This window comes from Canis lupus, chromosome 27, assembly GCF_048164855.1.
Source record: "Canis lupus baileyi chromosome 27, mCanLup2.hap1, whole genome shotgun sequence".
In the NCBI taxonomy this organism is placed as follows: Eukaryota; Metazoa; Chordata; class Mammalia; order Carnivora; family Canidae; genus Canis; species Canis lupus.
The window spans coordinates 9,063,664-9,077,417 of NC_132864.1; the positions used below are offsets into that span (position 1 = coordinate 9,063,664).

The following is a 13,754-nucleotide window of genomic DNA, read 5'->3' on the forward strand; positions in this document are numbered from 1 at the left end:
AGAGCCTTTGGACACTAGACATGGAGGTCACTAAGCACCCCTTGGCAAGAGTGCTCAGGGTCAGTGAATCAATCTTCAGAGTGTCTTTCTCTGTCTCTCTGTCTCTCTCTTTCTATCTCCCTCAGATTAGTGAGATTACAGGAGATAATGATTTTTTTCCTACTTCTTAAATAAGTTCGGTCTCCTTCTTATGCATTCATCTTTAAAATTACTGGTACCTCCTCTGCATCATCCATTCAGTAAATATTTTTAGTCATCCACTCTTTTCCAAGCACTCTGGTAGGAGGAAGAGATAAAGTGTAAACAAAACATGAATGATCTGTGCTCCTGGGGAGCCCAAAATGCAGTGAGGAAGACAGATCTTAATCAAATAATTAACACAAATGCATAAAAAGATTTACCTCTGATGAGTGCTATGAAGGAGAGAACATGCTGGAAGAGCTGCAGTGCAGAGGTTAGCTTATTAAGAGAAGATGAAGATGCTTCTCCAAGGACGTGCTGCTTGGTCAGTGACCTAAAGGATGAATGGGAGGAAACTGGGTGGCAGGGACTGGGAGGTGCTGCACGCTGAGGAAATAGCATGTGCAGAGCCAGTGGGCAAGAGGGAACATCAGGATCTGGGGGACAGAGAGCAGGAAGCAGGATCTGGAGCACAGAGAGCAGGAAGACTGCCTCCAAGGTATTCATGTGCAAGTGGCAAGTGGCCACATCAGCAAGGGCCTTGTGGGCCACATCAAAATAGTGTTGGCTGTTCCAAAAGCAGTGGAAAATCCTGAGGTTGGGTTTTGTCCAGGGACAGGTAAGGGAGGGCAGTGGGGCATCAGAAGTGGGAAGGGCTCTTCTGACTGAAGTATGGTGAGCATATTATTAAATGGGCTTCAGTAATGGGTGGGCCAATGCAGAAGCTCTCTTTAGTGCCACAACTCAAGCGGGAGACAATTGCAATTCAGATGAGAGTGTCTGTGGACTGGAGTGGGGCTATAGAGAGGAGCTGATGGTTTTGAAGGAGGCCCAGAAGGTTGAATGGACAGGACATAGTGATGGATGGATGGATAAGGAGGTAAAGAAAGTCTGGAAGCTCCCTAGGCTGATGGCTTGAACACTTGATGAAAGGTAATGTCATTCTCAGAGACAGGAAAACTCAATTAGAGGGAAGATCATGAGCTTGGGTATATGTATGTTGATCTAAGTACCTTAGATATTAGGTATTAGTGCAAAAATACAGCCAGTTCCTGCACTTTGGACACTAGACATGGAGGTCACTAAGCACCCCTTGGTGAGAGGTCAGCCTGGGGGAGATAATATCTGTAAAATGTAAAGATGACACAGGTTGAATTCAACACTCAGAATTGCAGGTAGCCCTGGTGGCTCAGTGGTTTAGCGCCACCATCAGCCCAGGGTGTGATCCTGGAGACCTGGGATCAAGTCCCACGTCGTGCTCCCTGCATGACGCCTGCTCCTCCTTCTGCCTATGTCTCTGTGTCTCTCATAAATAAATAAAATCCTAAGGTTTTTTGTTTTGGATTTTTTTTAATTGCAAATCAAGAAATTATTCTGCACACTGAGGCTGGCTAATAACTTCCCTCATTCTCCTGCTATCTGATGTCCAGGTTGATAGATTCTCATTAGAGAAAATTCAACAAAAGATTTCAAAGAATTTATAATACCTGCTGCCTCACCCCCTCTGTGATATAATACCTGCTCAAGCATCATAATTACTGCCACCCTCAGGGAAAATGCAAACTCATTTACTTCAGTAAAAAAAAAACAAAAAAAACAAAAAAAAAAACAAAAAACAAAAAACCAAACCTAACCAACAGTGAACAAACTCACATTAGCTAGAGAATATGAGTTGAGAGGCATTCACAGTGATGTAAAAGGAAGCCAGGGACTCATTTTATATATAAAACAAACAAACAGTCATAGATACTGGCGAAAGTCCTAGAGGCTATATATATATCAAAATCATTAATGGTGGTTATGTCTGGGCAGCAGGATTATTGCTTCTCTCTATTTACTTCTTTACACATCTATGTATTTTCCAGATGCTCTACAGTAAAGCTGATACAAGTTTTATCTCTAATGCAAGAAAATGGCCATTCATCTACTTAGACTGAGGGCAACCTGAAAGCCATTTCTGCATTTCCCTTGCTAAGAGGAGGCCAATTTCATTAAGGTGTTGAGGGGGGAATATGTTCAGGAAATCTGGTTCCAGACCCAGGGGACTAAAATCACAATTGTTCTAAACAAAGCGTATTCATGTTCTAATGCTGCCATAATAAATGACCACAAACTGGGGTGGCCTAAGGCAAGAGTATAGCTCCAAGGTGGAAGTCTGAAATCAAGGTGTGGGCAGGGCCATGCTTGCTCTGAAGGCTCCCGGGAGGGTCTGTCCTGCCTCCTTCTGCTTCTGCTGGTTACCATCCTTGACATTCCTTAATGTATGGATCTCTACCTCTGTGGTCACTGGGGATTCTCCCTCTTTCTTTGTCTGCATCTGCATTTCTGTTTTCCTGTTAGGATACCAGTCATTGGATCAGAGCCGCTCTAAGTCATTAGGACATCATCTTAATTTGATTACTGATACAAAGACCCCTCCTTTTTGAGAGAGAGAGAAAGAGAGAGAGAGGAAGAGAGAACATGCATGGGGTTGGAGGAGGGACAGAGGGAGAGAGAGAATCTTAAGCAGACTCCCTGCTAAGCACAGAGCCTGATGCAGGACTCAATCTCACGACTCTGAGATCATAACCTGAGCTGAAATTAAGAACCAGATGTTTAGCTAACTGAGGTAGCCTGGTGTCCCAAACACCCCATTTTTAAAGGTCATTTTCACAGATTACCAGGATTAGGATTTGCATATATCATTTGTTGGGGGCACAGTTCAACCTTTGATACAAGTATTCTCTGACTTAGTTGTATATTATAAAAATACATACTAACTGATCCCATTTATATAAAATCTAGAAAATGCAGATTGATCCATAATGATGGAAAACAGATTGTTGCTTGCCTGGAGATGTGCTGGGAGAGAGCTGGTACCAGGAAGGTGTGGGAAGTCAGGATTACTGAGGATCACAAAGAAATTTTCAGGCAGATGATAAATGCATTATATTGATAATAGTAGTGGTTTTCCTGGTGTATACACATAGCCTTTAACACATTATGGATTTTAAATAAGTGCAATTGATTGCATGACAAATACACCTCAATAAAGGTGTATTAAATCTTAATAAATAAGGTATTTAATTTAAGAAAATGAGGTGAAAGTCTCTTTCAAAAATTAGAGACATATTCAAAATTTATTTTATGAGGTTAGGATGACTGCCATAATATCACCACACAAAGACATCAAAAGAAAGAAAATCGTAGACCAGTATTCCTCAATGCAGATGCAGAAATGCTTTACAAAATCTTAGCAAATCTAATCTATAAATCGGGATGTAGGACAAACAATCCTATAAAAATAGCTAAATTATTTGAATCAAACAAATAAATAAGTTCTCGAAAGTAGGCAAATGTCAAATAACCACCTAAAAATACATTCGACATTAGTTATTAGGTAAATGAACATTAATGTCACAATGAGATACAGCCACACGTTCACTTAAAATGGCAAACATTCAAAAGATTGACAATATCCAGGACTGGAAGGCAAGTGGAGAATCCCAAACCCTCGTACATTGCTTGCGGGAAGGTAAATGTTACAGCCACATTGAAAAACAATTGGCAGATTTTAAAAGTTACATAAACCTCTATAGGACCTGGTATTTCCATCCTCCAAAAACAATGAAAATGTATGTTCGCACGAAGACTTCTGTGTGACTGTGCACATCAGCTGCATTCATCTCAGCCAAACTGAGAAAGCCCAGGTGTTTTATCAGCTGGTCAATGTATCAACAAAGAGTGATTTATCCATGTAGCAAATTTATCCATGTAGCAAAATGTTACTTTGCAGTAAAAGTGAAAAAGAGGAATACACATACAACAACATACATCATCTCAGCAATATCATGCTAAAGTGGAGGAACTGATGACACATATATGAAATTTCTGGTGAATGCACAGATGTGGTAGAGAAATGGGAGTCTTGAATTAGGAGGGAAACCTGACCATACAGGGGCACAAAGGAACTTTTTAGGGGCTATGGAATGCTCTAATATTGGGTTGTGGTGATAGTTGGTCAATTGTATACATTTACTAAAACCCATCAAATTATGCATTTAAAATGGTTGAATTTACTTTATGTAAACTTTACCTAAGTAAAGCAGTTAGGAAACACATAATATGACTGGGACTGGTCTCTCAAGAAGAAAAAAAAAACACATACACACAAGAATTCAGTGCAATGCTCTGTTCTCACGGAAAGAGAGGGACCATAAATTCAAGTTTTAATTTGACTAGAATTTTTATTAAAGTTACTCAGTAAAGCCCACCATGTCACCCTTAATGAAGTGTCTCAAATATGCCTTAAATACACATTTAATGTACATCTAATGAGACTCTTCGGCCAACTAATTATTAGGCATGTTTAATGGGGTTTAACAATTGCAAAGGAGAAGCATAGCCCTTTCTACATGGATTTATTCTTATCAAAAATACTTTTAAGATAATGGATTTCACCCACATAGATTGCCTTTGTGAATAAAAATCATTACATTCACCCGGAATAATAATACTTCTATTTCTATCAGATATTAACACCTACCCAATTAACATAAAGGGTTGTTAGTTACTATTGGCATTCTTTATGGATTTGTGATTCTGTGTGGCTATGATATTTTATAGAGATTTAGATAAAATCGGAAATTTCATGAAATATACTTCATTTTGGAAAAGAAGCAGAAAAGAAATACCAATTTTGTGTTTGAGGCAGGTGAGAACAGAGTGCAGGTTACTATAAATCAGGTTTTGAAGAAATGTAGATTTTTCAAGGCACAAGTTTTGAAAGCTAAAGTCAAGCCCAGATTTATTTTCTTGAGCACACAGAGTGGGCATTAACATAAATTCCATTGCTGCAGGTCTGAAAAGATTAGAAATTTAACAGTTGCTGCCATGCCTACAATGAGAAAGGATTGGAAGCCTTTACTTGGGTGTCATTTCTAAGAATATTTTTTACAAGTTTGATTATGTCTCTTCATAATAGCTTCTTAGACTGCATGTTTCCAAGTCTCCCTAAACTTGCAAATGACCAGCAGCAGTAACTGAAGAATGCCAGAAGAAGAAATAACTTCTTTTTTTCTACAAACTGTGGTCACATTCACCCACTTGCATATCCAGAGGGGACCAAGTACTTGAGTTGTGCCTTGCTGCATGACAGGATGGACGCATCAGTGAGCAAGACACACAATATCTTGTGCTTGTCCATTTTAAGAGTCTGGAGCAGGTGGTAGCTTAGAAGTCTAAACAGTTAAACTTAATGACTTAAATATTTTTTATCTCTTTATCATTTTAATACTCATATTTAATTTAACAAATTAAACTTAAAATGAAATGAGCATGAAAATAAGATAATCTCCAACCATAAGTGCTACTGTGTTGAAGAGGGGATGTTCTAAAGGGGAATGGGCTGGGGGTTTTGCACTGGGACTAGCAGTAGTCTCCCAATGGTTGCCTTGGAGGTGATGACACTACAGAAGAGAGAGGATGCAGGGGCTGGGGATGTGAAGTCATGCCTCACCCCCTGCACTTGCCTCACTTGGAATCTCCAGGCTGGATCACTGCAACACATACAAGTTGAAGCTCACATCTGTCACTCCTCCTGAATTCTATTGTGTGTGTGCATCCTTCCCCTGCTCAGTTTATTTTATGGCACCGTCACTTTCTTCCCATATTCCTTAAACATGGAGCAGTAAACCTTTTGCCTTGTACTAGCTTGGGGATTGTCTTGTCTGCTGAGTCCTTTGTCTCGGGCCCACCTGGTATGTGTGTGTGTTTTATAGATCCGACAGGGTGATACTTCTGAATCACTAAGGAAAGTGACCATTTGTCTTGGGCAAAGGTAATTCCCAGTGGTTCTCAAACTTTGCTGTCTATTAGAACTGCCTAGGGAGATTTTAAATCTCTGAATGTCCAGACTGCTACCCATGGCAGTTAAATCAGAATCTGAGTGCAAGATCCAGCATCAGCATTGTTTAACCTCCCCAGGTGATTCCTGCAGGCCACTAAGTTTGGAAATCTTTGGATCCAAATGCCAGGAGAAGATATAAACCATTACTGATGTTTGGGACTCACTCTCCAGCAATTCTGATATAATTGGTTTGGGGTGGATCCCCAGCATTGGTATATTCTACCAGATTTTCCTGTGACCTTGGTTGAGAACCACTGTTCTGGACCTAACCTCAGATGTGCTAGAACCTTAGGAAAACAAAGTGATTTGTCTCGGATACGTCTGACATTTTTCACAACCCCGGCTACACACCGTGGTGGCTTGACTCCACGTGCTCAAGGTGCTTTTGTCCTTGGAATATTAAGCCTTTGGTCAGAATCAGGGTTACCATCTCAGCCCACTGATTTTGAGCACACCTATAGCCAGGTAGGGATTAAACCCATGACCTTGGACTGATGAATATCATGCTCTGACCAGATGGACTCCAGCAGGTATGTTCTTGGCTGCACATCAGTTGGATGCTCCTGCCAAAGTCCAGTTTAATTAGATTAAAAAAATAGTAATGACCATGCAAGGTGGTGATCGCCCAATGACCCCAGCAAATGAAGCAACACTCTCCTATGTTCTGGCTCTGCATAAGGCAGCATCCGATGAAGCTGAGTTGCTTTCAACATGTGGCTCATTTTCCATTTCAAGCTTTATGAATATAACAAGATTTCCCGAGTCCACTCAGACAACATGGAAGCTAGACCTACCTATAAGGATCCACCAATGACCCATTTAGCTTTCAATGTGGAACATAACACTGAAGGGAATATGGCCATAGGGCCAGTTACCTGTTGAATTCCAGCCTTGATGAACCCGGTGCTAAACATGTGATGCGATGAAGACAGCTCACACAGTGTCTCCCAGTGGTGCTCAGGGCCAGGTGCAGAGCAACACAACAGCCCTGCCCTTCTGGAGCTTATGTCCTGATGTAGTCAAACAGGCAATGCATTCATAGTAAAAAGTGATTTTGGGGAGTGACAAGGATGATGAAGTCAAATACCAGGATGGGTCGTTTCAAAGGCTTTATCATAACCCTGGCTCCACATCATGGTGGCTTAAGTGAAGTTGATGGCAGTGGAGATGGAAGGAAGTGGCTGGGTGTGCAGAACATACTGGAACCGGTGCTCCCAGGATGCTCTGATGGACAGTACACAGGGTTGGACTAAAAAATCAATCAGACCCTTGAGGTTCTGGCTGGAGCAACCAGATGCCAGATGGCATGACGTACTGTTTGGAACTCTGAAAGAGGAGAGATTCAAGTGGGGAATATCAAGTGTTCTGTTGGGGACCCAGTGAGTTGGACACACCGCAGCAGAGAAGTCAGGTAGGCAGGAGAATATGTGAGTCAGGAGTTCATAGGAGAGGTCAGGGCTGGAGACATCAATCTGCCAACGAGTGGAACACAAATATCCCAAGACTGGATAAGATCACCCAAAGAGTTTGGTCTTCCATGGTCCGTGACACCTCTAATACCCCCAAAACAGAACCTCTTTGCTATAGTGGACAGTTCTCTATATTTTTGTATGGGTGAGAGGAAGATCAGTGTCCGAGGGCTTGTTCACAGAGCTTTGTTGTGCAGGAGGGCCTATAATCATCTTCGTTTTTATCAAGCATGCCAGCACTCCTCTGTCTTTCACGGAGGACCAGCTAGCCGGCCAGTTGCACCTCTGAATCATGGAATCCTTAGCCTGGATGCTGAGAAGAGACAGGGCAATAAAGCCTTCAGCTGGGAGAGTAGCCAAGAATTTTGTTCCTACTACAGGCAGCACCCTCACCCCTAGCACCTAGAAAGAGAAGGAGAGATCTAAGAAATATTTCCGTGGCCAGTAGTACATCATAGGGCTGAAGTCAATGCATGGATGGCTGTGGTCATTTTAAAAACCCAGACTCACCTTCCCCCATCTTCCAGAATAATCTTAATTGCACCCCCCCCACAATTCCTAATTAGTGTTGGCTCAAGACATGCAAATTCATTTCTGCATTAGCCTAAGAAAAACATAATTAAGAAGTTGTCTGGTGAAAGGAAGAAAAAGCACATAATGAATTCCAGGGCCAAACTACAGATGACTTTTGAACTTCACAGGATTAGCCATACCACTGAATCTTCATTAGCATAGATAATCAAGCCCTGGCTCTCCCCAACCCACGCCCCACCCCCATAAGTCTAGCTGAGTCCCTGTGGCTTAGAGGTCAAAAAAGGACTCAGAACCACTTACAGGCCTTCTGGAGGGTTGGGGTTCTAAACAAGACCCACTTTTAGGTGTGCCTGGTTAGTCAAATGAAGACTGGAGCAGCCCTTTGATGTTTATTAATTTTGTATGACCTTTCCGTACTGACTGAATTAATTCCTTAGTTTCATGTACCATAAAACCAATAGATTTCTTCCAGCCTACGGAAAATTCTGTTGCCTTTGACAATTTGACATGCATTTTTCTGTAGTGATAGAGAAAGGGCTGACAGCTCGTTTAGTTAAAGGCTACAGGCAAAAAACTCCCCCAGTTTCAAAGAGCAAATACTTTATGATATCAAGAGGACTCTATCAACAGACATAAATTAAATATTCATGCCGAGTTTCACAGAACTACTCTTTGGAGCCAAGGAAGAAGTGAAGTTTCTCATAAGAACCATCATTGACATCCACAATTGTCAATCTTGGATATATGTTGAAGGTACTCAATAGTATTTTTGTAATATTCAGATTTTTCTCATCAGGGAGAAAAGTGCATCCCTGGATTTATAATTTCTGACACACACAGTAGCTTGCTTTGAAAAAAGAAAGTTATTAATGAAGCCATTTACTTACTCTTGTGTTCTTAACATCTCCTACATGTTTTAGCTTTAGATGTTGAGATCAGGCAATGTTTGTATCCCAGACTGTTGGATCACACATGTGTTGGCAGTCTAGAAGCATCCATGCAAGGCATCCCAGATTCAGAGCCTCCTGCGGCCAGCCACATTGCACAAAGGAGATGTGAATATTGGTGGAAGGGAGAGTATTCACTACTCCATGCCTATTGACATTGCCCCAGAATTGCCTGTTCTAAGTATTGAAGACAAAGCAGGAATCCATATTTTTGCATATCTCCCAATTTCTAAACACTGTGATCCTTTGAAAATGATTCGATCTGTACAGTTCAAGCAAAACATTCTGTGAGCTGGATTCAGTTCCCAGAACCCTAGTGTACAGTTATTTGAGTGATGTCTGAAAAACAAACTTTTGCAGATTGGAGGACATGTAAGTTCTTTACCTTGAGGAGTATTATTCAGCCATAAAAGGAGTGAAGCACAGATACACACTACAGTGGATAGAGCCTAATGACTGAAGCCTCTTGAAAGAAGCCAGTCATGGAAGACCATGTAACACGTTATTCACCTCCTCCTAAGTGTCCAGAACAGGGAAACTCTAGAAAGGCAAAGCAGATTAGTAATGGCTTGGGGCCGGAGCCAGGATGGTGATCCAGAGAGAAGAATAGCCATAGGGTACAGGGCTTCTTTTCAAGATAAGAATGGTCTAAAGCTGACTGTGGTGATGGTTGTACACATCTTTGAGTATACTGGAAAGTAATGAATTGCACACTTTAAATGGGTGAATTGTGTGGTATATGAATTATATCTCAATAAAGCTGTCCAAAAAAACACAACCATCACACCACCAAAAACTGGAATTCCTCAAGCAAGGAGCTGAAATTTTCAGCACGCGGAACCGACCCACAGAGTCCGGATGTCACCCTATGCCCCTGCCCATCCTACTGGAAACATCCCCCTAAAACTCAATTTGCAAGTTAAATTTATGTCCTATTTCTAGAAGATTCAGGCTGATGGTAATTCACATGTTCACTGAGCCTCTCTTCCTGCTGAGAAAGTCTTGGACATTCTTACACATGACCTGTTGCCAAGAATTAAAAGGAAACAAAAACTTTCATCATTTTGTACACTCCCTCCAGTGCTGGGATGTCCAGCCAGGACTTTAAGCTCACACTTAAAGTAAGGAATATACCGTAGTCTTCTCTCCTCCTTGGAAATCCTACTTTGAAAACACTAATCTTACGGATAAAATTGGCTTAAAGTCTTAAACTCGTTAATATGCCTTTGTCTTACTAATCAAGAGGAGGATAGACAGCCCATTTTGTGGGGCTGAAGGGTTAATCCGAACTCCTCTCCTTAACACAATACTACTGAATACATGGGATTTATACACATCATAGAGTGCTTTTTGAGAAACTCCCAAAGGAGTCCTTTTTCTTCTTTTTTAATGTAGAGCCTATTTGCCTAGCATCCCTAAAGAAGCTCGTGTTATTTTTGTCACTTAGAGTCTTCTGTAGCAGTTAATGTAATAAATAAAAATCTCTATTTGACCACATCCTTGAGGATGTTGAGAATGCTTGGCCAATTGGCTTAGCAGCTTACTGACTTTGAACAGTGGCAGGAACCTGGCCCAAGGATCTCCCCACAGTTACGTGCTCCTCCTGGAGGGGATTTCAGTAATGCGGTCTAATCAGCTTAAGGAGTTAATTAAACAGCTGTCACTTAGCTCCTTAATTCTGAAACTTGATGCTAAATAAGATTTGAAATTAGTTATGCAAAACTGAGCAGTGCTTTTGTGGTACCAGATATCTTCAGGTGGCACAGAATAAAGGAGGCCTCATTCCCAGACAGCAGGGGGTCATGGGGTGACCCCAAGAAATGAACCAGGGTCCTGGGAAAATGCTTGCCTTGCTGGAGAGTGCAAGCAACCAGGCAAGAGTTCAAAATCTCATCCTTTTCATCCAAAAGGGACCTCATGTTTAGGGATGATTATTATCTACCAGAATAGAAGTCACCAAGTGGAGCTTAGAGGTCAGTGTTCCCTGTAAATGTGTTTTGTCTGGAGTTCTCAGTGGTTTTTGCAAAAAGTGAGCCAAATGTGAAAAATCAGGAGATTTCACATAAAAATATTATTGATCCTCAGCTTCTCTCAAAAAATCAGGAAATGTGCAAACCTGAGTTTGTGTTCCTGCAAGGCAAATATTTTGGGAGAGTTAAAATTGTCTCTTGATTGAGCATGAGATCCTGGCTCACCTGGTTATGGATGAAATCAGTTTTGATGCCATGTCCCAGGATACGTGTCTTGGCCAAGGTGAAGTGGCACTACAAGAGTAGGCTGTATGAGAATTGCCCCATCCCTTGAGATGCCTGTGCATCCTTACCTGTGGCTCAGAAAACCCCCTATAAGAAAGGTGCAAATGAGCAGAAAAGCTCAAGATCCAACCTGATTTGCCCCAGGGTCCTGCCCAGAGGTTCCTCCAGAAATAAACCTGATGTAGGTTTCCATGAGGAATGAACAAGGCCAAGGACTCATGATTCTATATGTCATCCAGCCATCCTAGCGCAAGCCTGTATGCACCAGACACTGAATAGAACTCATTGCCCAGGACGGCGAAGCCCTGGCTCATCCAGGAGTGTACGTGCCAAAGTGAACACGGCCAGTGAGAAGGACATGCAGTCAACATCACCTTTGAAAACTCCTGAGACCACTCGAAAAACAGTCTCTAAGCTTCAAAACTTCCTTCTTACCTTCAACATTGAAACAGATTATTGCTCCTTGCTTGAGCACCAAGTGAGGTGGCTGGTTTATTTATGCTTAGGGAACCTGTTTGCAAAAAATACAGCTTTAATGCTCAAGTTCTTGTCAATGCTGTGAGATGCTCACACTGGGGGTGGCATGGGTGGTGCGGGTGCTTGCCCACCCTCGTGCTCTCACTCCAGGACAAAGCCTGAGTTCACAGGAGGTCCTCCCCATTATGTGTCCCAGTCTTTCTCCTTTCCTTGCTCCCTGCTTTTCTCCTTCCTTCTCTCTCTCACTTTTCCCTTTTGCCAAGGACATACTGAATTCCTATAAGTCATCATATGTCTTATGATACTACTAACAATAACCAGCCTTAATGAAGAATTAATGATGCCAAGGACCGTCTGGACACTTGGCATGCATTGACATACCCGCCCCTCATGAGAAATGTCCAAGATAGAGGGGTAGATAGTACTTGTAACTCCACTTCCCAGATGAGGAAAAAGAGGTACACAGTGTTTAAATAACTCAGAGTCATACGACTAGGAAGTAGCAGAGCTGGGGTTTGCACCCAGACAGCCTGAGTCCAGAGCCTCGCGCGGACACATGAGCAGGCTCCTCCTACCAGATGCCATTTAGATCTTTTAAGACAAAGAGCGGGTATATAATGTGCCCAAGGTCACCTACCTGAGCTAAGTGAGGGCTCACATTGTTCAGGCTGGGCTCCTTTACTCGGGTCCTGCTTCCAGGATGGAAGAAATCCTGAAGTTAGGTGGAGTGGACAGTCCTAACTATGCCAACATGTGCTTTTCTTACCACCTGCCAGTCATGGTTCTAAGTGCCTTTCACATATGCAATCCTTACTTCCAGCTAATAACATGGAAACATTTACAATCCCCACTGTAGAGATAAGGAAACCAAGGCATGGTGCAGTCCCTGGTTTGCCTCCAGTCGTGGACCTAGTAGATAGAGAAAGTAGGGTTCCAAGTCATGCCGTCTGGCTTTAGAGCAGGTGTCCTTTACTCTATTGCCTTCATATAAAATTTACCACATACAATACCTATAATATTATATATAATAAACTGGAAACCATAATATCTATAATAAGCTAGAAACAGTAAGACTTATTGTTTCCACCTGGAGGCATTAAGAAAGAGGCAGCATTCTCGTTGGGCCTTAAGCTTATTCTCTCATGATCATTTTTAATAGGAAGCTCCACTAGTACAAAAAATACAATTTAAGAAATTTATTTATACTTAGTTTTCAAGGATATGTGTACCACAAACAGCCAGCCACCTCTAGCCGCACAGAGCCCTGTGCACAGCAGAGTTGTAATTGCCACAACGGGAAGGAAATTAAGGATTTCCTCCTTTCTTCTGTATTTTAAAAATTTCTCCTCCTCTTTGGTGTGTATATTTATTAAAACAAGCCCTGAGTCTAGCAAAGGAAAAGCAGAAGAAGAGGCCATCTGTAACACCTGGAAACAGGACAGAGTCCTAGGACACAGTTCAACCCTGCAGAGCGGTTCTTCTAGTCTGCTCCCCAGGGGACATTTGGCAAAGCCTGGAGACACTCTCCACGCTCACAGCTGTAAGGATACCATTATTGGCATCTAGTGGTTGAGTCCAGGGATGCTCCTAAATATATGAAGTGCACACAATAGCCTGAAAATGAGGAGTTATCTGGCCCAAAACATCAGTAGCCCAAGGGCTGAGAAACTGCTCCTCCGTGAGCTACACTTGTGTGAGTATCAGAGATCCATTACCAGTTTTCAACTTTTAGATTCAACCTTTGTACAAAGCATGGAAGACTTCATTATATTTCAGACACAATGTAGATGTTATCCACCTTGAGAGCATAAAAGTATCAGCTAGAAATGAGGAAGGTTGGAAGGTCAGGGTGGCAGGAAGAGCAGACGGGAGTTGGAGCCGGGCTTGCACGGTGCATGGAGATTTTGGGTGTCCGTGGCTGTGCGAGGAGACACATGGTGGTCACAGCAGCCACTTATGCTTCCAACAGGATCCTGGGAGTCAGTGGGACTTGTTACAGGGTTTC

At 42.1% G+C, this 13,754-nt stretch overlaps 1 protein-coding gene across 1 annotated transcript in view; it reads left to right on the plus strand.

Moving 5' to 3' along the window:
* TMEM132D (transmembrane protein 132D) overlaps positions 1–13,754 on the plus strand; it is a 596,131-nt gene that overhangs the window by 484,519 nt on the left and 97,858 nt on the right. The gene's annotated exons all lie outside the window — the stretch shown is intronic.